Source organism: Mustela nivalis (assembly GCF_964662115.1).
Source record: "Mustela nivalis genome assembly, chromosome: 3".
NCBI lineage: Eukaryota > Metazoa > Chordata > Mammalia > Carnivora > Mustelidae > Mustela > Mustela nivalis.
The window spans coordinates 119,984,334-120,008,683 of NC_139022.1; the positions used below are offsets into that span (position 1 = coordinate 119,984,334).

At 46.8% G+C, this 24,350-nt stretch overlaps 1 long non-coding RNA gene across 1 annotated transcript; it reads left to right on the top strand.

Moving 5' to 3' along the window:
* Window positions 1–1,998: 1,998 nt before the first annotated feature.
* Window positions 1,999–17,035, top strand: LOC309860844. The gene is made up of 3 exons (XR_014309665.1): window positions 1,999–2,148; window positions 4,880–4,956; window positions 16,897–17,035. It is a non-coding gene; the product is annotated as an uncharacterized lncRNA (long non-coding RNA).
* The last annotated feature ends 7,315 nt before the right edge of the window (window positions 17,036–24,350 follow it).

Genomic DNA, 24,350 nt, shown 5'->3' on the forward strand with positions numbered 1-24,350 from the left:
CAGCATGGTCCTCGCTAGCAACGGGGCAGGGGAAAGTGAATTTCTCAGGACTCCGCTTTCCCAGCTGTAAATGGGGATGGCAGGCCCCACCGCAGAGCTATCCTGCAGATCACAAGAGGGAACGGCCCACATCTCCACTATTCCTGTGTTGCAAGCCAGGTTGTAGTACACCCACATCTCCCCCGCATGAGTCACTAATCATTTTTTCTTTAAATGGATCATAATATATCATGCAAACATATTTATCGGAAAATTATTGAATCTAATTTCATATCACCACCTTAAAAAGAAAACGGGGCACATTTGCCGTAAATAGAAGGCATTTATACAGCGAAGCGGAAACCAGGCTCTGCACCTGCAGACAAGGTGTCTCAGTGTTAAAGACGCACTTCTCCCGATCTGCCTGCCCTGGGCACACCTCCCACTTGCTAGAATGGGTTCTCTAAGGCCAGGTTGGGGACCTTCAGGACATCTTGTCACCTCCCTTGAAGCACACAAGGGATGTCCAGGGTTGGTGCTCAGTAGGTGCTCAGGAACCTGAGCTCCTTTCTCTGCCCTCACTCTCCCAGAAACAGACACCTCACAGGAAGAAACGGGCACTCCCTCCTCCAAAGAATAAAGCAGCAATAGCTGGAAACTCCAGTTAAACTCGTGCTCTCTCACCACCATTGGTGACTGCCTTGAAAGGGCACTGAGGTTTGCTGCTAGCAATGACTAAACATGGCATGTGGTAGGGAAGCCTTGCACATTGCCCCCAGCAGCCGTCTGTAGCCCTCTGACACAAGAGCTGTACTGCTGCTGAGAGTATCAAGAACCTGCCGAGCTCTAAGACCTCTCTGGCGCCCTATTGCCCAAAAGAAGACGTCTTCCTCAGCCTTCCAACAGCACTCTCTTCATTCTCCGGTGCTTTCTCTGCCACGTTCCCTAGAATCTGAGTCCTCTTTTGGCTGTACTGTAGCTTGCCTGAATGCTGTTGGACAAGGCATTCAAAGTCCTGGAGATCCAGAGCCCAGGGAGAGCAAGAACCTCCACTTCATTGGCTTGTCTCTGGGCCCTAACACCAGATGTTTTCAGGTAGCACTGCTCCTGCTTCCCAGGGGGTCCCTCAAGAGCAACTGAGCTCCTTCGGCAACCTTAGCATGCACTTTCTCAGTCCGTACTAGTTTGCCCAGCATGCCTTCCTGCCTCCTGCCAAAGGCTTCTGCAGTGCTGTCCCCACTGCTCAGAGTGCTCTTCTTGCACTTACAGGCCCAATGACCTACTTTATGGTCAGCTGTCAATTCAGGGACACCTCTTTCAAGAAGCCTTCCCTGACTTCACCCCAGCTCAAGTCCCTGTTACTGCTCTGGCAGAAACAAGTGCCTCCTCAAGCAACTCTCTGATTACTTGAGCTCCAGTCCCACCCCTAGGCTTCATGTGGCTGGGAGCTATATCCCTTTCGTTGTTCCTGGGGCCCCAGCACCTCATACAGAGCCTGGTACAGGGCAGGAGCTCAAGAAATGGATACTGTTATTAGTATATTAGCCAATCTGGGGTAGGACCTGATGCATTCTTCCCCTCATCTCTTGCTCTGCTGGCACCCCTACAAGGCATGTCCTTCCCTTTCCTCTCCCCTGAGATACTCACCTCCCATCCAACACCATTCACAAAGCCATTCTTCTCTTTGGATCCTCACAGCCACCTTGTAAGGCTGGCGGCACAGATTATCACCACATTTCAGATACAGAAACTGAGGCCCAAGGAGGGAACGTGACTCGTTTGAGCTCTTGCAGCTGAGAAATGGCTAGATCTTGAGGCAGCTGTGGTCTTCGGACCTCTAGTGTGAAACTCAGCCCGGTTTAGGGGTTCCTCTCCCATTGTTCCAAATCAACGCTAGGATTCCAATATACCATTTATCTTGGGCCCAATTCATGGCACAGGCTGCCGGACTGTACCTCGTGCCTTCCTAATTGCAACCTATGTGTCACCATACCCGTTTTAGGAGATAAGAGAGGGGCCCTTGGGACTGAGCAACCTGCCTGGACCACATGGCTACTGAGACAGCCTGGATTCAGACCCAGGTGGGAGAAGCTGTGGTGTGATCTACTCTACTGTGGTGACTTCTACTCTCCCCTCCTCCTGGAACTAGCAGCCTAGTTTCCTGTGGAGGTAGGCCTCCTCATACATCAGTCCAGCGGGCTCTCGGTCAAGCTGCCTCACTCTCCCTTGACCCAGCCAGACCCCTCACACCCTAGTCTCTAGCAGAGGGGCACTGTGCATATGACCATGTTGCTGACTCGTTTCTGGAAAAGTGCCTGTTTATTTCCGCTGCCTGGATCCCCAGAGCCCCTGCCCTTGCTGAAGCCTCTGGCTTCTCGGTGAAGTCTGGAAGCCACACCATATTCTTCCAGTACCTTTCTTCGTGCTGAAGTCGGACTGTCTGCTTCTGTTGCTTGCAGCCAGAAGGGCAGACTGCTTCTCCCAAGCCGGCAAGAAGATCCTCAAGGCTAGAACTTAGTCTCACACTCTTTGTATATTCCCTCTTATACCTGGCACAGAGCAGGCCACTGGGTACATGTATGAGAAATTGAGCAGCACTGGATGGTGTGGCCTCTGCCATTCTTGGTGTCATCTTTATGGGTTTTGTCAGTTTCCACACTTTCTACAATAAACTGGTATTGCTTGATTTTGTCTAAATAAGTAAGCTAAGGAACCCTCAAAACATGATGTGACCTAAATCCTATGTTCTTATTGGAACATGCAGAAGGTGTGGGATCCCACAGGCAAGTCTCCTGCTTTGGGTCCCTAACTGCCCACTCTCCAGAGCCCCCAAAACAAATGGAAGTCCCTGTTGAGGAGCCAGAGACTGGCTTAAGCCAAGGAGCATCTCCCTCAATCCCCTTCCAAAAATTATAATATACCCACTGGAAAATGAACAGGTAATGTCCTGCATTTTAAAAAACTATTCGTCCTAAGTACAGTAGTAATTTTGTTTTCTTAACTATATTTTACTTTAACTTCTTTTTAATTGTAGCATTTAATTTTAATTGTACCTATGTGTTACCCGCATGGCTAAACAAAGTTAGTTTTTAATGCAAACAGAAAAAAAAAATCAATTTTAGTCATAATAGAAAATTTGAGCATTAAAGAAAACTAAAGAAGAAAACTAAAATCACCTGTTTTCCCATCACCCAGAGAGATTATTCAAATTAAAATATATTTCTTTCCTGCCTTATTCCTATGCAGATGGCTGTGTTTTCAGGGTATCTTGGGTTTTTTTTTCCCCCTCGTGGTTTCTCTTTTATTCTTAAGGTCACCATCTTAAATCATTTGTAAAGCATGTATTAGCTACACACTTACGATTTTTAAATGTCACAGTATTGTGCAAGTATTATTTGTCAGTGTCTACACACACACACACACATTTACATCTATACTCACATATGTATACACAGTGATGTGTTCGTATATCTAGATATTTGCTGCAAACACATGTGAACCCTCAGATACATGTGTTTGGTTAGTTCTCACAAGAGAGATTTTTGCATGAATATGAAAAGAATATTACAAGTAGTACAATCTGAAGCCTTAAACAGAAATGTCAGGAAGTTATAGATCCCTGGTAATGTATGAATCATAGGGTAGGTGGATTAATGTTTTCAGGCTAAAAGTTGATCAAAGAGTTCACCATGTCTTTAACTTCATGCTCTTAATTCTGTTACATAAAATAATTGAAGGCTACATTTTTCAATCCTCTTTGTTAAAGAAAGTATACACGTCAGGCCCTTTCTGACTGTCCTCCTCCCCATAGTATTGGGAGACGTATCCTCCTGACTTGTTCTGTTCGCTGACTCTGCCCTATGGTTGATCATTTTCCTGTGTAGTTTGTCATTTTCTTTACGGTAAGCCCATCTTTTCCAAGAGCTGTAATTCCTGTGGGGGTTTCATGTGCCCTGGGTTGGAGAAATGTCTTTGAAAAATAGCTTTACATCTGTTCTTTCTGGTGTGCCTGAGTGTTTGCTAGTCCTGACTGATCCTTTACAATGTTTTCTTGGTCTGTAACAGTGTAAACTCAATGTCTACTCATTTGCCTGCTACAGACTTGAGATGTCAAATTTCCAAAAGGTACTTTTTTTCGTTTCCATCTAGAGCCTGAATTTGAGACCATATTTTGGGTGAGGTCTCCCTAAGCTATGGCAATTGGGAAAGGCAAGGTTATAGCACAGTAATAAGCCCAAAGTTTCAGTAGCTTAACACAACAAAGGTTTGTTTCTTCTACTCCAGATCTATCAGGAATCAGTTGAGAAATCCTTTCCGTGCGTCTTCACTCAGGGAGCCAGACTGATGGAGCAGCCGTTCTCTTGAACATTCCCTATCTGGACAGACTGTACACACATTTAAACACTCTGAAAATACTTTGTGAACAACCTGAGCGTCTATAGTCCAAAGGCAATGCCTTTCTGACTATCTCAGTTCTGCCTGTCTACCACAAGCATATCAACACTGTGTCTCCTACCCCAGTGGGGATTTCTCTTTATTTGAAGTCCAGCCAAGTGTTTTCAATACCTTTGTTTTATTTTTACCCAACACCTCTAGATGTTTCTTTGGTTGTGGTGGGAAGGAGAAGTGTCCCCTCGGTTTTCCATGTCACCAAAATCAGAAAATTTATATTGTATCTTCTAGACGAGGAACATGCTGTTTTGTAACACTTTTTCTTTTAACTATGGGTTATAATTATTTTCCTGTAACCTTATATATTCTTAGAAGCATAACTTTTAATATGTATACGGTAGTCTATGAATGAATGTATCACTCATTTATTTAACCAATCCCTCCTTGTTGGATACTTGGGTTGTTTCCACTTTCTCCCTCTTAACAATCTCCCTATTGACATTTTTAGGTACAGGAGTGATTTTCGAAATGTCTAACAACTGTGATGGTCTGGTCTTGGAAACCAACCAGCTGGAATGGGCAGAGGTAAGAAATGGCTGGTTTGTCCACACCATGTGTCCCCCACTGTGTGTACATATATCTTTTCACATGTCCTGCGATTGCCCCTGGATAGGTTTCAAGAAATGGAATTTCTCCATGGACCAAAGGATAAGGGAACATTTTAAGACTTTTGCACCTACTTCTACAAGGCTCCAACCTCATTCCCACTGTAAGAGAATCCCTCCTTTCCATTCTCATAGTTGTTCACCTAACAACGGGTCAGGAAGGCACTGGGATGGCGTCTCTCGCCAGAAATTCCCTGGTCAGCAGGGTTTGTGGTTCCCTATCAGAGGCTGATAATGCTAATGGCTAATGGAATGTCCAGGGTCTGAACATTCATCTAGGATGAAGCCCCAGAGAGGGAAGTTAGAGATGTAAGTGAGCACATCTCTGCCTCTGCAGGGAGGGGTGGTGGGGCTTGTGGTATAGAGGGGCTCCCAGAAGCAGAGGAGTCGGGATCTTCAAAGACCTGCCCTGGGTTAAGTGATGCCTGGGCTCAAATGAGCTCCGTTTCCAGCCTTGTGACCTTGAATGAGTCCATCCTCACTGAGCCTCAGTGTTCTGATCTGCAACATAGGGAGGATTGCCTCGAAGCATATGTTCAACAAGATAATGTGCACATCTTTCAGGCCTGCCACCATGCAGCCATGCTAAAACAAGGGTAGGGGTGAGGCAAAGAAGTTCTTCTGATGTGTGATGACACAATTATGCACTCCGAATCCTCGTCTCCTGCAGGCTGCGTGAGTGTTCCTTGTTCCTGTGTGGTGCTTCCAAGGGAGAGGAGGCCAGGAAGCCTGGACTGACCTGACTCTGGAGGAAAGGAAACCAGATGTGCACAGTAGGAATTTGCCCACTCGGGGGTCATAGTGTCTCATGTTCCTCCATAAGGATCTCTCCCTACCATGTCTTCTAAGGTCCTTCCTATTCTAGCCCCTATTCCCCTCAGACCCCTTCTTCTACCACCCTTCCCTCATTACCCCACACCAGCATTCTCTCAGTGTTTTGAACATATCAAGTTCCCAGCCCCAGGGCCTTTGCACTTGCTGTTTCTCTGATATGGACTGCTTTTCTGGATTTTTGCAGGGTTCATTTCCTTGCTTTATTCAGGCTTCAGCTTTAATGTCACTTCCTCAGAAAGGCCTTCCCTGGTCACTCTATCTGAAATGGCAGGCCGTCCCTGCATACCATGCTATCTCTCATTCTGTTTGTTCACCCACTTGTTTTCTTCATAGAACTTGTCCTTAAAATTATTTCATACATTCCTTTACTGCTTGCTTGTTGCATGTCATCTCACAAATAAAATACAACCCCCATGAATAGAGACTTTACTTCATTTGCTGCTGTACCCCAGCCTCTAGAACAGTGCCTGGCTCATAGCAGATGCTGAAAAACATTGATATCCCCTTTCATAAGAGCAAGTCCCTTTCATTCATTTCTAGTGTGGTCACTTCACAGCAGTGTGATCTTGGGTAAGCCACTTCCTCTCTCTGCCCCTCATTTGCTCAACTGTGTAATGGGGCTAACCACTCCTGAGACCCAGCAGAGTGGGACTGCCACAACACAGCAATTGTGAAAGGCCTGCTACCACTTGTCCCTCCTGGGGCAAATCCTCTAGGAAGCCAGCGCATGTCACCCAGAATGCTCCAGCTAAGCTTATCCCAACCTGGGGCGGGGTGAAGTGTCTCCCACTTCTTACTCCCTCACCCCACCCTGCTTCTCAATTGGGCTTTTTGCATGGCTTCCTTCAGGCCCCATGAATAATTGATAATGCGTGGGTCCCTCTTGGAGCTCCTCATAATCACTGGGGAAAAAGAAGTCTTTCTCTGTCTTGTTTAGATCCCCTGACTTGGCCTTCCTTTCTGTGGATGAGTCACCCAATCTTAACCCTGAAGCTCATCTTGGCGGGTGGCCGGAGGCCTCCCCTTGGAGCCCCAGAGGCAGGGCTGGGGAGTGTGGGCGGCCAGTGGGCAGGACTTGTATACCCAAGCTGGCCTAGATCATTCTAGAAACAGTTTCAGCTCACCTGCAGATACCAGCCAGAACCCGCATTCCTCCCTCAGAATCTTTAGACCCAGCACTGATACTAAGCCTAGAGCTACTCTGAGGGCAAGAATAATGCCCAGGGGTGGACTGGCTGTGTTCCGCTGAGGACCATGCACACTGGACCATACACTCGGGGCCATGCATTGGCCAAGGGCAGGCATTATGCCCTTATGACATGTCATGAGTCTTATCTCATTCCTTCCCCACATTCCTCTGGAGAGATAGGGGTGTTTGATCTTATTACACAGCTGAGGAGACATCAGAGAAGTGAAGTAACCTGCCCAAGGCCACATGGAACAGCAAGTGATGGGTGTGTCTGGCATTGCGTCCATATTCTTTCCATGACACCAGAGAGAGAACACCAGGAATCGGGGAAAGCTTCCAGGATTCCCCACCAGGGAAATAAACAGAACTCTATCAAGCCAGGGTCTGGAGACACATTAGACAAGAGAGGGCCCAGTCTGCTCTAGGCACTTTCCCTCCCCCAGCCCACCAGGACCATGAAAAGACATCCCAGAGCGAGCCCCCACAGTACAGCCCCTTCTCGCCTGCATTTAGGATCATTTACTCACCACCTCCAACCCTCCAACCCTAGGAATGTGACTTTTGGTGCAATGAATCACACACCTGACTGAGTACTCCCTTGGGAGTCAAAAGTCCTAAATTCTCCAAATCCAAAATGCCTAAATTCTCCCCCTCAGCTCTGCCACAGAGCTTCTGTGTGATCAGGCAGGTCATGACTTTCCTGTCTCCTCGTTCATGAAATCATAGATCTTGTTGTTCTCTGTTTGGGAATCCAGGTTCTAGAAGCTACAATCCTCAGAGGGTGATTTTTAAGGCACTATGGTGTTGCACCTGTCCTTCCATCTCCTGAGCACCTCCATCCCTGCCTACATTCTACTCAAATGCCCTCCATCCTCCAACCAAAGACTCAATGCTCCAGTTGCCTCAGAGGCACTGGGGTTTTGCTACCCAGCCTCCTCCCCAACCCTCAGTCCATGCGGCAGTCAGAGAAGCTGACCCCATACCAGGGTTGACCCGTGACCAGCCTGTCCACTTAAGGTGTCCATAGACCTGACCCAAGATGACCTATTGGAATGAATTCCAAGGTTGTCTTGAAAATGCTGGAACAGATAGATGCTTGTCCTTCCCTGTGGGATGCGAATGAGGAAGATGTAACTCTGGTTGCTTCTGGCAGCCATCTTGGGGCCACAGATGGAAGGGCTGCCTGAGGAGAGAGGTCTCACTGAAGGAGCCGGTCCACAATAGATGGAGAGAAACCAAGAAGCGTTGGGTTGAGCTACCCTGGGGCTGTTCTGTTATGGGAGTTTTTCTTCTGTCACTTGCAACCCTAGAATCCTAACTGATCTTGGCATCTGGCTGACCATCAGTATACGTTTATCCAACTGAAGTTTATTCCAGAAGCTCAGCACTATGATCCTACACACAGTTGTGCCCCACCCCCAATCTCTGTAAATATAACCTGAAGCTGGTTGAGAACATACAATGTGTCAGGGACAGAACATGGTCGGGTAGGTGGGGAAAGTGAAGCCCCAAGAGGGGACTTGTCCCAAAATGCAGAGTTGGAAAGTGGCCCAGCCAGGACTTGGGCCTAGTTAATCTGATTATTCATCTCACAGAAATAAGGAAAGTGTGTTGTCCTATTTCTGGTCAAGGGCCTACTTCCTAGGGAAAGGATGTCTCTTTTTCCCTCCCAGAGGCTGCTCCAGAGTAGCCTCCAGATCAACTTCTCTGACATAGTCCAGACGTCTGATGGCTTCCTCTTCCAGCCTCCCGGTGGTCATGACCCGAGCTCACAGCACAGGCTTTCCCACGGAGCACCCTCAGGGGCCCGTCTGCACCCCCACCTCAAAACTGCTACGTGTCCTCAAGGCCCCTCTGAAGGGCCCCAGTTCTTTTCTTTCCCACTTTCCACAGATCCCGCTTTTCCACAGATTGTGCTCCACTATTACACGTTCTCCCCCAGAGGCCCAGGGCAAGCTCAGACCTCCTGAGCTGTCCTCCCACCAGCAGCATGGCCACTCCTCAGTCTGGACACCCACGAGCCTTCCTCTCAAGGCACTGTTGGAAACACGGGCCAGATTGGGGCTTTGGAGGTGGCCCCCAAGTGCCCGGGCATGAAACAATGTCTGAGTTTAAAGGCAAGGTGCCCTTATGAACACCTACTGGGCACTGGGCAGCGGGCAAAGGAGGAACAGTACCAAAGCGTGTTGCCTCAGGGTGTCAGTCTCTGACATCACCCAATAGCTACCCAATGGGCACAGCCTCCTCTGGTGACGCTTTTACAACCATACACACACACACACACACACACACACACACACACACCAGCAACAACAGTGCCATATATAGTTTCACGAGTACCAATAACTAGATAGAAATGCAGAGTGGAACGCTCTCTAAGGATCCATGCTCAACTCCTAACCGTGGATATCTCAGAGATGGGGGGCTGTTCAAAGGAACTTGAGCTTCATCTATAGTACTCGACCCCAGAGGAAAATGTACTCTCATTTGATTTATGCTCCTAAAAATCAACTTTAAAAAAATCAAATGCATGAACACAGTAAAGTCATGATAACTGCTCTTTCTGGGAAGAGCATCCAGGGTGCTAACTGCTCATCTCAAGGCAGAGGATGGAGGAAACCCAGAGCAGGCAGGAGATAGAGCCCAGGGGCTCCCCGCCACCTCCACTTCTAACGACCCCGTTGGGGGTGCACTCTCGCCCCCACCCCCGGCAGCCTTGCCCCCAGGGCTTGGGAATTTCCTGGAAGCCTGAGGCATCCTGAGAAAAAGCATCTTCCCATCTTCTCACGGCCTTCGGGCAAAGGGAGTGGGTGAGAGTCTTTTAATTAACGTTTTCATCATTTTTCTGTATTTTACTAAATCTCACACATGGTGGGGTGTGGGGGGATAAAGCTTCAGAGAGCAGAGGTCAGGGTTTCATTTGGTCTGACACCCAGAAGAGAAATGTTTTCTGGACAAATCTGAGCCCAAGGCCAAACAAGCCTTTGACAATTTTTTAAACAATATTTTGTATTCTGTGTTTTAATTGCTCCAAAAATGTATGAAAATATTCTTTTAAAAATCCAAACAATCCCAGTGAAATTGAGGTTGCCTTTGCCCCACACTCCCCATCAAGTCCCCATGGAAAGTGTCTATCCTACTCGACCTGCTGATCATCCTTCCAGAACTTTCCTGAGAATTTTCAATACATGGATGTATTGAAATCTGTCATCCTGGTTTGGCTTTGTTTCTCAGCCAATAGCAACATCTATACCTTTTCTTCTGTAACTTTTTTTTTCTGTTAACAAATCTAAGAGCTCTAAGTCAGCTCACCCAGATCTATTTTGTTCTTTTTTTTTTTTTTTTAAAGTGCTAGGTTTATTCAAAGATTTATTTTATTTATTTATGTATTTATTTGACAGAGAGAGAGATCACAAGTAGGCAGAGAGGCAGAGAGAGAGGTGGAAGCAGGCTCCCCGCTGAGCAGAGAGTCCGATGTGGGACTCGATCCCAGGACCCTGAGATCACGACCTGAGCCGAAGGCAGAGGCTTAACCCACTGAGCCACACAGGCGTCCCTATTTTGTTCTTTTTAAATGCCACAAAGGACCATAGTACCAAGATGCCGTGCATTATTTAACTATTTAATGTGGTGATATTTAAAATAAAAGACTTGTATGAATTTACAAAGAAAAGGAACCTGTGCTTCTCACCTGCCCCCCACACCTCTGTGCCTCAGTTTCTGCATCTGTAAAATGGAGACATCAGCCTCAATGATCTCTAAGGGCAGTGGCACAGTCTGTGATTTCAAATATTTTCTCTGCCCTCGTGAGAGTCTCCCTGCTATGCCTGGTTTCCTCTTCGACCTTGGCTTTCTCAGGGTCTGTCTGTTGACCTTGGCTTTCTCAGGGTCTGTCTGTGAGTCAGCCAAGCCGGTGGGAGGTTGGGGGCGGGGGGTGTCCCCTCTCCTTCCCCAGCTGCCTGGCTTCTCAGGCTGGCTCCAGCTCCTCTGATGAGCCTGTGAGAAGAGAACGCACACAGCACCCTCCGAGCTCCCGCCGCCACTGCCTTAAAATAGTAGGTTCGTCTCACTCCTATGCTCTTCTGAAGCAGTCGCGCTTGGTTTTTTTGTCTGGAGCTGTCTGGAAGTGGGGACAATGGGCCCTGCACATCATCTCCAGTTCTCAGAAGTTAGGGGCCTCAAGCCAAGGACAAATCCTTTGCACCAAAAGTCTTTTCTGATCAGTGCAGAGAACTGGGGGACTGAGTTAGAAGAGGGGGCCTCAAACGGGCCTAACTGCGTGTTCCACTTCCAACAGGGAAGTCAACCCTCCCCTTGTCCTGGCTGTGCCCCAGGAGGGCTTCCTCCCAAGGTACCCAGATTAGGTTTGCCTCTGCACAGCTCTGTTCCCCACCAGATAATACCTGACACAGGCTAAGTACTTCACACCCATAAGCTTATTGAGTAATGCAAGAACCCTATGAGGTAGGTTCCACTATCATCCCCAATTAGCAGATGAGTAGACTGAGGCAAGCACCCTAGGTAAGCACAGCTACTTAGTGGCAGAGCCAGACCCAAGCAGCCTGTTCCTCAAACTAAGACACTCAGAACTTTTCAAATTGAGAATGGTGATAACAAAAAGACTTACCCCAAAGGACCGTGGGATATAATGGAAGAGCTATGTATGGAGCCAAAAGGGCACAATCTTTATCTCACCCCAGGACCTTTGCACATGCTCTTTTCTGTGCCTGGAATATTCTTACCATTCTACCCATCCTCCCACCTACCCTTTCTTTGCCTAATTTTTCCCATGGCTAACATTTTATCTTCTTTTTTTTTTTTTTTAAGATTTTATTTATTTATTTGACAGAGAGAAATCACAAGTAGATGGAGAGGCAGGCAGAGAGAGAGAGGGAAGCAGGCTCTCCGCTAAGCAGAGAGCCCGATGCGGGACTCGATCCCAGGACTCTGAGATCATGACCTGAGCCGAAGGCAGCGGCTTAACCCACTGAGCCACCCAGGCGCCCCTAACATTTTATCTTCTATGTGAGGAGTCAGCCAGAGTCATGCATTCACTCATTCATTCATTTACTCCTAAAATATGCATCACGTGCCTACTACGGTCCGGGCACTCCATTATTGACATGCAGACACAGCATCTGTTGTTGTGAAGCTTGTAGACCAGAGCTGGGCAGAAAAATGTCCAGCCAAGAGACTGGCACACAGTAGGTCTACAGGAAACAAAAGGCAGACTTGGAGGAGTTATGGTGAGATGCTGCTGAGGACACAGAACTGGGAAGGCTTTGTGCCTGGGCATGCCCTGAGCAGGCAAGGGAATTCATCTGCCACCCTCAGCCCCGTCCCGTGCTCTGGGTGCCCACTTTGCAAGATGGTGGCAAAAGAAACTGCCTTTCGCCTTCCCAAGCCAGTTCCCAGAGAAACGCCTGCCCAACCTCCCCTCCTCCCTCCTCCTCAGGGCCTGGGCTGCTCTGAGTGCTCATGTCGTGATTGTCACGGCAGCCAAGTTTGCACCTGCCCCAGCAGCCTGTGTATCTCATGGGTTTCCTCGTATTCTCTGAGGCCGCTCTGTGCCCAGGCCCGTGCCAGAGCAGGGACACACATTGGTAACAAACCACGCCTGAGTCCAGGGACGACAGCCCAGCCAGAAAGGGCCTTGAAGGACAAGACTGGCCACTCAACTGCACCACACACACGCGTGTGCACGCACACACACACACACACACACTCATGTGCATACGCACACACGCTCTGACCCCCGAGCATAAGGAAGTGACAGACCAAGGCATTCACAAACACGTAGTGGGGAAGAGACACACAAGATTAGGAGACGATGCTCTGTGACTCACAGGCCAGAGGACGAGAACCCCAGGGTGAGGGCCCGGCAGTAACCCCTCTCGTGCCCTGGCTGTGGGTTGGTTATCTACTGACATAACAAATTATCCCCCAAACTCAGCAGTCTACAATAACACCGATGACCTCACAGACTTTCCAAAGGTCAAGAGCAGCATAGCTGCTGGCCCCGGGCCTCTCCTGGGCTTGAGTCTCTGGAGGGATGGGGTGTCCACTTCCAAGCACATGCACGTGGCTGTTGGCCCGAGACTTCAGCTCTTGGTTCTGTGGGCTGCTCGTGATGTGGCTTCCCCAGAGCTAGTGATCCGGGAGAAGGAAAGAGTGTGCAAGCGACCAATAGGCCAGCCAGGAGTGAAACCACGGTTTTCTATAACGTTTGTCACACAGACCAGCGGGACCGTGGGAGAGGAGGCAGCCCGAGAGTGGGAACACCAGCAGGTGGGAAGGCTGGGGACATCTTGGAGGCCATCACACCAAGTACTAACCTTTCCCCCTCCCCCTCCTTGATATTGAAACTCCAGTTTCAATCGGATGATCCCTCCATAGCTCCAAGGAGAGAAACGGACTGATTGTGGAGTTAATCAGGTAATCCCAATTCCTTGTCTGGAATTCGTGTAGAACATGCAGATGACCCAATCCCGGGAAAAGGAAATTGAGAGCCTCTTGAGAAAGCTTTTCCTGCCTCCTACAGGAAAGAAAGAGTCCTCTGAGCTCTGGGTACTGAGGCAGAATGAGAGCAGGAGAACAGTGTTTGGGCCTTTGTGTGTTCAGTTCCCTCTGCCTGGAATGAGGCTTCTGTGGCTTTTTACTTGGCTGCCTCCAGCTCAGCAGTCAGGTCCTAGCTCAGATGTCACCTTTCTAGATATGTCTTCCAAAGTAGTTTCCCCGACCCCCTTACTTTCTGTTACATCGACCTTCTTATTTCCTTCTCGCAATTACCATGATCTTGAAATATCATGTGGATTTCATTTGCTGTATATTGTCTGTTTGTCTATATTATTGTCTGTCTGCCTCATTGCCATATTTCCTACTATCTCTCCAGATCCCAGTACCGCGCATGGCCCAAAGTGGGCACAGGTACATATTTGTTGAGCTCATACCCACATCTTGGCCTTCACGTGGAGTATGCAGCCACCCATACACGTAAGAAATCATCTCCAGAGGCAGTAAGATACTAACCATTTTCCCACCTTGTTGCCGTTATGTTCAAATTGACACCTGGCAGACTGCATAAGCAACTTTGAGGGTAGAGACTGTGTCTAGTACCTTCCACGGGTCTGAGTACAGGCGTATATGGAGATTTTTCAAAAGCACTTGTTCGTGCAAACCAGTGCTGATGGTGGTGGATGATAAGCTTGGTACTAGCACACCAATTTGCAGGGATTACTTGGGACTATTAGTCAATCATTAAACAGCTGGGGACTATGGAAAGGAAGTCTAAGGAGCACTTACCTGAAAGAATTTACAATCAAAACAGAGAAGCCAAACAGAATTCCCAAGATAACAGCCGGGGACAGAAGAAAAATGCTTGCGCTCTGGAGTCAGACAGGTTTTAGTTTCAAACTACCTCTGTCGTTTACTGCTGTGTGACCTGGGACAATCCTCCAGCTCTCTGTGCCTCTTTTTCCCTGCCTACAGATGAAGTTAGTCATTCTTGCCACAAAAGGTTGTAAAAACATATAGATCAGTAAGTACTTCTCTTCAGTGAATGATCATCAGAGATATAATTGTGATAGTGCACAACCCAGTAGACTCGTGGTATAATACTGGATGGGGTTGTGTTTTTAAAAAAATCCAGCAAGAGTCCATAAGTAAAAGCATTTGGAATGTTTATTATAATTATTCTTGAAGAGTTCTAATGGCGGGATATGGGAGTTACATCACATTGGGGAAATTTTACGGAAAATCCTGGCCACAGAGAAAAGGCTCCATAAAACCTCTCTGAAGTTACATTTTAAAAGAGAGGGCTTATCTTTTACAGATATATATTGCAATAGATACTACAAATAAAATGCCGTGATGGCAGGTATTTGCTTCAAAGTAATCCGATGGGAAGGGGGCAGGGATGGTGAGAGAATTAATGAAACAAGAGAGGCCGGAGTCGAAGGCTGTTACAGCTGCAAGTTGTGCCCAAGGGATTTCAGATTCTATTGTTCCCCATGTTTTTATTTGTATTCTTCCCCAGGTTTGAAGTGTTTCCTTAGGAAAAGTGAACTTTGAAAGTTCTCCAAAAACCCTTGTGAGACAGATACTCTAATTTTCTGTTTCACAGACGAAGGAGATAAGACAGAGAGGTTAAGCTACTTGTCCAAAGTCACACAGCTTGTTTGGCATCAGAGTCAGAATTGAAAACTAGGTCAGCGTAACTCCAGCCCAGGCTCTGGCCACAACACCCGTCATTGGGGGGTAAAAATTACAAGACAACCAAGCATCTGGGCAAATGTTCCACAAAGGTATATTTAGTTACACAAATTAAAAGAGAACAGTTTTAAGAGGCCCAAACTCAACTATTGAAGGAAAATTTCTTTTCTTTTAATCAGCAGTTTAGAAGGGGTAGGAGAGGCCCTGCTCCTCTTCCTGCTTCCTGGTTCTCTCTTCGGATCAGGGTTTCAGAAGGTGGTAATAAATAATAATAGCAACAAATGAGCCTCATCTTGCCAGCAAGACTGGCCGCTATCCCTGGGTCTTCCAGAGACACTGGCAGAGGCCTGGGCCCAGCACTGACCCTCCACTAAGGCTGCCGATTTGGGATTGAATGGGGAATGGGGACACATCAAGGTTTTGTGGAGCCCAACAGCCAGGGTCTGAATCCGGTTTGCGCCCTCTAGCTGTGTGACTTTGGGAAGTCACTCTCTCCCTCTGACCCTCACAGGGCCCTTAGCATTGTGCTGGGCAGGTAGGACCCATAGAAGAAGCACCCTTCCCTCCCCATCCCTGCCTCTTGCAGAAGTGAGCCTTGCAGAGTAACAATAAGCGTCATCCCAGCCCCCTGTGTGAAACCATCATAAATTGTGAATGAGTGAAAACCCACTTACAAAAAGCCAGGGCTGAATCATTTCCGGCACCTCCCGCATCTGTGGGTGCTCATGCAACAGAAGGCGAATGAATGGGCTGAGTACACATCTTTGGCTATGCCTTTCTAGCACAGCTTGGCCACCAGAGGCCTCCCCTTTTTCCTGGTGGGTCCAGCAGGGGCTCACCTGTGTGCCTGGGGCATGTTCTCTCTAGCGGACTAGGTGGGACCCAGCAGGGCACTTGCCATGGGCGTACCAGTCTCAGCCCTACAGAGCTTAGAGCGACGGGCTGTCTGACCTCTCATTTTAGATGAGGAAACAATCAACTGAGAAACAAATTAGAGTCTGATGGGTTTGCCTTTCGTCCAGGACTCTGTCCACCAGAGGCTGCTTTTAAGAGATGTGACAAAGCCCTCTGGTGGTGAGTCAGTCCCACGCTGGAGGAGGTCCTCCGTGAGCACATAAGGAATAGCCAAGCGGTGAGTGCCCCCTTCTGGCGGAAGTCAGGATTACAGGACTCTTGATTTAAGAGCCAAGAGCCCCAAGGGCACCAAGCTGAGATAATAGTAAAAGCTACATTTTAATGTGCACCTACTGTGTGCCAAGCTCTCTTCATAGGCCATCCCGTTTAATCTTCAGTAGCCCTTTGCATTCCCGTTTTACAGAAGAGAAAACTGAGGCTCCCCAAAGTTTGCTGGTCTGACCAAGGTCACACAGTTATTCAGTAGCAGAACAAAGGTCAAAATCCAAGCTATATTTGCCAGCTGGGGAAAGAGAGAGGAAAAGAGTGGAAATAATATTTACTGAGCATCATCTGTGTCCCAGGCAGTGTGGCTCCCTTATGATAAGAGCTGCCAACACTTACCACATGCTCACTGCTTGTCACGCCCTATACTGTTGTAGCACTGTTCCCCAAACTAACTCATTTAACCCTCATGATACCCCCTGAATTAAATGCTATTTGTAATCCCAGTGTATACACAAAAGCAAGCTGAGCTCAAAGCAGTGCATGTAACCTCCCAACTCTGCAGCCTCTCAGAGGAGCATTCATTGTCACAATCAACCATCCTGGGGCCACAGCTCCTGACTCCCATTCCAGAGATGAACCTCTGGACACCATGGGTTAGTGCACCATTCTTCCCTCTCCCTGCACCCCACCCTCTCATCCAAGCCCTTAGCCAGCCCCGCTGATTCCACTGGAATTTAATTCATTTGAGAAGGTGGCTGCGAACTCCCTGCCAGAGCCAGGGGTGGGGACCGGGACAATGAACCAGCTCTGGACCTGGAAGTTCCTCCTTATCCTCCATTTCCCCCACCCAGGACGTATCTTCAACTAGGTCCCCCCATTCTGTCCTGAATAATAGCACCTCCTCTTGCCAGTCCCCATTCCGATCTGCTTTCCATTTCAAGACTGCAGAAACGCATATCTAAGTGTGCCTCCCTGCACAGCATCCCTGGGGTCTCCACAGTGGTCTTCATATCCAAGTCCCGGCCCCCTGCAGGGCCTTAATGGTGTGGCTGCCACTGCTTCATGGTCCTTCACGAGTCACAGCCTCTGGCTCTCACTGCTCTGGCCAGGCTGGACATCCCTCTCTGTCAGCAGTCAGACTACCCTTAGCATCGGGATAGCACGGTGGCTAAGAGAGAGGTTCTAAGTGTCAGCTCCACCACTTACCACCTGTGTGACCTTGGTCCCAGTTATCAAATCTTCCTGGGCCTCATTTTCCTCATTTTTTTTTTTTAAATAAGGACAACAGTACCTTTGTCACAAGGTTGTTTAGAATGATACGTGCCCAACACCTAGGAGAGGGCCTGGCTCATAGAAGGTGCTATCTAAATACTAGCTATTGTTATTTGGATTAAATTTCAGTTCCGCCATTCCTGGTTATGGTGAGGATAGGATTACTCATCAACTGTTCCATTTGCTGCTGTATAGTCCTGAGCCCCCTGCCGTGAGGAAGAATCACATGACTGTCCTGGCCAGCGACATGTGAATGGAAATGTCAGAGGTAACCTTCAAACTAAAGCAGTGAAACGAGCACAGGCAATTCTCTCGTTACCTGCTTCCCTTCCGTGGCCACCAATGAAGCCTCATGTGGGGATTAAGAAAAGCCTTCGGATCCAGTTTGCCCAATCACTGAGTCACCCCGTGGAGAAGAGCAGCCCCGGAGAATTGCTGAGAATCCTTGTCGGTGAGATCTAGGTTTGATTGTTAACCACAGCGTACCCTAGCCCATTCTGACCAATACACTGGTTGAGCAGGTAGGATAACCTTTGTAAGTTAGTCTCCATTCCCTCATCTGTAATAGGGGATCATGTCGGTTTCCCATGGCTGCTGTGAGCCAACGACCCCAAATGCAGCAGCTTAGGACAACAGCAATGCTCACTTCACGGTTTGCCACAGAAACAAGAGCACCAGCTACCTCGCGAAGATTAGGTGAGATATGCATGTAACAGACAACGTGGACCGACCTAGAAAGTGAAAAGAGCACAGCATCAAACAGCTTGAGGAGAATGCCATTCTTTCTCCCCAGCCCCCCAGATTTATTGAGATATAATTGACATATAATATGGTGTGAGTTTAGCGTATATGGAGTGTTGATCTGGTATATGTCTATATTGCAAACTGATTACCACAGTAAGGTTAGTTAACATGTGACCTGATGTAGTTACCATTTGTGTGTGTGTGCGCGTGTGTGTGTGTTAAGAACTTCTAAGATCTACTCTCTTAGCAACTTCCAGGCATACAAAGCAGTATTGTTAACTATAGTCTGCTTAACTATGTAGGCTATACATTATGTCCCGGGGACTTACCCATCTTACACCTGCCTTTTAATCACTTACATCCATATGCCCCACCTGCAAGTCCCTAACAATCACCAATCTAGTCTCTGATTCTATGAATTCAGATTTTTAGATTCCCTGCACAAGTGAGATCCTACAGTATTTGTCGTTCTCTGTCTTGACTTATTTCACAGAGCATAATGCCCCTGAGTTCAATTTACACTATCACAAAGGGCAAGATTTCCTACTGTTTTATGGCTGAATAGTATTCCTGTTGGTGTGTGTATATGTGTGTATACTTCATATCTACACCATATATATGTATGTACATAGAGATATATAGATATATATCATCTTTATCCATTCACCCATCTCAATAAGCAGGTTGTTTCCGTGTCTTGGCTGCAGTGAATAATGCTACGATAAACAAGAGGGTACTGCGATCTCAAGAGACCAATGGCATTTCCTTTGGCTCCATGTACAGAAGCAGAATTGCTGGGTCATACGGTAGTTCCATTTTTAATTTTTTGAGGAACCTCTATACTCTTCCCCAGAGTGGCCGCACCAATATGCATTCCCACCAACAGTGCACAAGGGTTTCCTTTTCTCCACATCCTCGCTGACGCCTGTCACATCTTTGTCGTTTGGATAATGGACATTCTAAGGAGTGAGGTGATATCCCGTTGCGATTTTGACTTGCAGTTTCATGGTGATCAGAGATGTTAAGTACCTTTTCGTGTACCTGTTGGCGGTTTGTATGTCTTCTGTGGGAAAATGTCTATTCAGCTGCTTTGCCCATTTTTAAATTGGATTATTTGTTTTCGGCTATTGAGCCGTATGAGTTCCTTATATATGTTGGATATTAACCCCTTATCGGGTAGATGGCTTGCACATATTTTCTCCCATTCTATAGCTTGCCTTTTCATTCTATTGATTATTTTTTCTGTCATGCAGAAGCTTTTCAGTCTGATGCAGCCTACTTGTTTGTCTTTGGTTTTCTTACACATGCTTTTAGTGTCATATCTAAAAGCTTATTGCCAAGATCGATGTCAAAGAGATTTCTCCCTATGTTTTCCTCTAGGAGCTTTATAATTTCAGGTCTTACATGGAAGTCTTTAATTCATTTTGAGTAGTTAATTTGGTAAATGATAAGACAGGCATCCACTTTCATTTTCGCTTGTGAATATCCAGTTTTCCCGGCAGCATTTACTGAAGAGACTGTCTCTTCTCCATTGACTATTCTTGGCTCCCTTGCCAAACTTTAGCTGAGTGTATATGCATGGATTTATTTCTAGGCTCTCAATTCTGTCCCATTGGTCTGTGTGTCTGTTTCTATGCTAGTACCATGCTGTTTCAGTTACTATAATGTTGTCATATAGTTTGAAATCAGGGAGTGTGTTGCCTCCAGCTTTGTTCTTCTTTCTCAAGATTACTTTGGTTATTTGGGGTCTTTTGTGATTCCACACAAATTCCAGGATTGTCTTTGCTATTGTTTTTAATATTTCATTTATTTATTTGTCAGAGGGGGGGGAACAAGCAGGGGGAGCAGCAGGCAGCGTGAAAAGTCTCCCTGTTGAGCAAGGAGACTGATATGGGACTCAATCCTAGGACCTAGAATCGTGAACTGAGCCGAAGGCAGACACTTAACCAACTGAAACACCCAGGTGTCCCTGCTGTTTCTTTAAATAAAAGTCCTTGGCTAGACCTAAGGGAGTTCTAAAGCCAAAGTTTTTTGGTGGGGACATCCCACAGAAGACAGAAAAGGTCTGGTTCTCAGACCCTCACAGTGTTCTGTCCTGGCTGGTAGCAGCCCCGGGGAAACATGGCCTGAGTGGACCACTGGAGGGTCCAGGTGTGGCAGCCATGGCTAGATATGCTCCCCACAGGGGGTCCTCTTGAAGGAAGATCTGAACAGAGCCAACTCAATGGCGGTATAATACTCAGTGAAGGGAATGTCTGCCAGTTTTCTCCATTGTACCCCTTTGCTGTAATCGGTAAGTAACATGTGGAGCAGTTCTTCAAGACCATGTGAATATTCTGCTCTGTTGGCTTTAGTATTCATTCATGGTCTTTGCCTGAATCAATTACCTGTTACAAGATGGTGGTTTTCTACTTCTTTCATCCCTCCTAAATGTGTTATGAGACACTTTATTGTAAAAGAGAACTCTCTTTCTTCTTCCTCAGTATCATTATAAACTCATGAATTTTTAAAATTCAATATATTATAATCCATTCTCATTGCTCTTCTTTTGATGTCTAAACCACCCCCAAGTTGGCCAGTGGGAGCCCCTTGAGCAGACTCACATGCCCTCCTTGTCCTTTATTCTTGTCCCCATCAGTCCTTGAGCACTTTCCTGTGCCCCAGAGTCCTTCATACTCTCCCTGCCCCAACCTGGGAATCAGCCATTCCATCCAGGAGCTTCTCATGCTCTATTTAGAAACCAAGGTCTGGGGGATAGTGGTGCTCCCCGCTGCTTTAGTTTAGTGTGAGTTATTAGTTTATGATTGTTCCCATTCAAGTTCAACTTCACTGCAGGTTTCTTCTGCACTTCCCCCACCCCCATACCATATCTACATCTTCCTTCTTCCAGAGGGAGAACACTGGCTAGCAAAAGCATCAATAGATAAGATAACCCCATTCCACAGTACACAAATTACCACATCAGTGCCACTACCAGCACCAACCACAGAAACCCTACTGAGTAAAAAAAAAAAAGGTCCTGATCTGTTTGAGGTTCTTTTCATCCTTTCGCTGTATCTAAGAGTATGGAGCCACACCCCTGCAATTGCTTTCATTGTCCATACAGTTATCTCTAATCTGAGAGACAGGTTCATTTGCTTCTCTCCGCATTCAGTTTTAAATTTGCTTTCACCATCGTTGTTATTTATTTTTTGATAGGGTAAACTACTTACATGGCTAAAAAGTAAAAAACTATAAAAAGGTAGTGACTCTTCCATCCCTATCTTTTCTGCCTCGTTCACACTTACTCCCATAGGTGACTGTTTTCATTATTTGGGTTTTTTCTTTTCTTTTCTTTTCTTTTCTTTTCTTTTCTCATTTTTGTTATTTCTGCCTTACTCTTCCCATGTTCCATTTTTACAAAACAAATAAGGACAAGTCCATGTAGATAGGTATGCATGTTCTTATTTCTTTTTCTTAGTAAAAGTACTGTAAATACTTTTTTTGCACTTTTTTTTTTATTCACTTAAGAAAACATCTTGGAAACTACTCCATATGAGTTCCTAGAGATCCTCCTCAATCTATTTGAAAAATTAATTTTTAATTACACAAGCAATAATAGCTTTCTTCTTGTGCTTTAACGGCGCCTGGGTGGCTCCGTTAAGCGTCTGCCTTCAGCTCAGGTCATGATCCCAAGGTCCTGGGACTGAGCCCTGATTTGGGCTCCCTGCTCAACAGGGAGTCTGCATCTCCCTCCGCCTCTCCCCATCTCTGCTTATGCTCTCTCACTCACTGTCTCAAATAAATAAGTCTTTAAAGAAAAAGGAGGAGCGCGTGGGTGGCTCAGTGGATTAAAGCCTCTGCCTTCGGCTCAGGTCATGATCCCAGCATCCTGGGATCGAGCCCAGCATCGGGCTCTCTGCTCAGTGGGAAGCCTGCTTTCTCCTCTCTCTCTGCCTGCCTCTCTGCCTACTTGTGATCTCTGTCTGTCAAATAATTGAATAAAATCTTAAAAAAAAAAAAAGGAAAAAGGAAAAAGCAGAACCTGTAAGTTAGGCTGAATACTCTCTCGACAGTCCCCCAGTCTCCCACACCCTCATGCAGCCACGCCCAGAGTTTGCTGTGCATCCCCCAGGTCCTTCCCCATGCATGCGCGCAGCATATGTACACTGGAAAACATTTCTCCACATTGATGCGATCACAGTATGCTGTGCATCCCCCAGGTCCTTCCCCATGCATGCGCGCAGCATATGTACACTGGAAAACATTTCTCCACATTGATGCGATCACAGTATGAACATGACGCAGCAGACCAGCTTTCTTGACTGAACAATGCATGAGTATTCGGTCACATTTCCTGGACAGTCCCCTCTTCTCAATCTGAAGAAATCCTTTACCTCCTGAAGGCCCAGCAAAAATGTCACCCCCTCTTAAAGCCCACCATGGGCCTTACAGGACTGAAGTCATCCTTCCTAATGGGCTGAAGTCATCCTTCCTAACCCTGTGCTCCCGCTGCCAGTGACTTATCCTTAACTCTAGCTTTTATCCTGATATATTAATTATAATGGGAGTGCCATGTAAGGTACGTGTAGTGTCTGTGACACACACACACCAGGCCCTTAGCATGATCCTAGGACAGGCACGTGCTGGGAGAGTATGGGTGCTTCTAAGAATAGGACCCCTGTGTTCATTTCACATTCTTTCAACAAGCATTAACTGCAGATCCACTACAGACCTCCTATGCCAGGCTTGGGCAAGACCCTGAGCAGGGAATAGAAGAAAAGGCAGATGTGGCCCTCTGGTTAATTCTGAAGGCAGTGGGGCGTAGACAATAGCATGAATTCGCCAGCCAGCTGCCTGGGTTCGGATCCTGACTCTCCTTCTTAGAAGCTATGTGACCTTGCGGATCCTGCCTTTATTTAAGATTCTGGTACTGCCCTCATCGTATTTTTTGCATTGATTTTGTTTTCTAATAAATAGTTCATGAACATAATATTTACCTTTATTACTAAGGGTTTGGCACACATACACCTCCCTTTCAATTTTGCACCTGAGGTGAGGGTTTCACTCAGCTCATCATAGTCCTGGCTTCACCTTGTGAAATTACTAAATTCCTTTGTGCCTCAGTTTTCTCATCCGTAAATGGGAAGAACAATAGCACCTCCTTCTCAGTGTTGCTCCAAGCATTAAATAAACTCGTATATGTACAGAGATTAGACCAGAGCTCAGAAGGTGTAAGGTGAGTACTAGCTGTCCTTATGACCGCAGTGCCTGGGACGTGGAAAGCACGCAGTTAATGTTGGCTATTCAGTGAATACTACAATAGTCACTGCATGCTTGGTATTTAAGTTGGCACCTCTTCCCATCTTCATATCAAGCATGATTTTTCCATAATCATCTGGAATACGTAATGGGCTTGGTGATGCTTTTTCCCAACAATGATTCGTTTTAAATTTAATCTCAGTTCTTTTTAAAAATATTTTATTTACTTATTTGAGAGAGAAAGAACAAAAGAGCACGCAAGTGATGGGGGGCAGAGGGAGAGGGATAAGCAGGCTCCCCACTGAGCAGGGACTTGATCTCAGGACCTCAGGGTCATGACCTGAGCCAAAGGCAGACAGCTACCTACTGAGCCCCTCCAGACACCCCTAATCTCACAGTGCTTTTATGAAGGGTGAAAAGTTTCTCACTTAGACCTCTCTGCCTTCTTGCAAAACTCCATTCATCTTGGCCTGTGATCACACCTTACCTTTTCCCCCAGCCCACTCTCCAAGGCTCAGGACCCCTCCCTGGACCAAATGCATGGCAATCACCTATCACCATTGCCTTCATTACCTTGCTTCCTTATCACATTCAGCCTACTAATTCATGAGGGATAGTTACCCAAAAAATGGTCTTCCATTGTTCATCTTCTGTCAGAGCAGAAACCTCAGGAATGCCGGACATACCTAACTCCCTCTTGA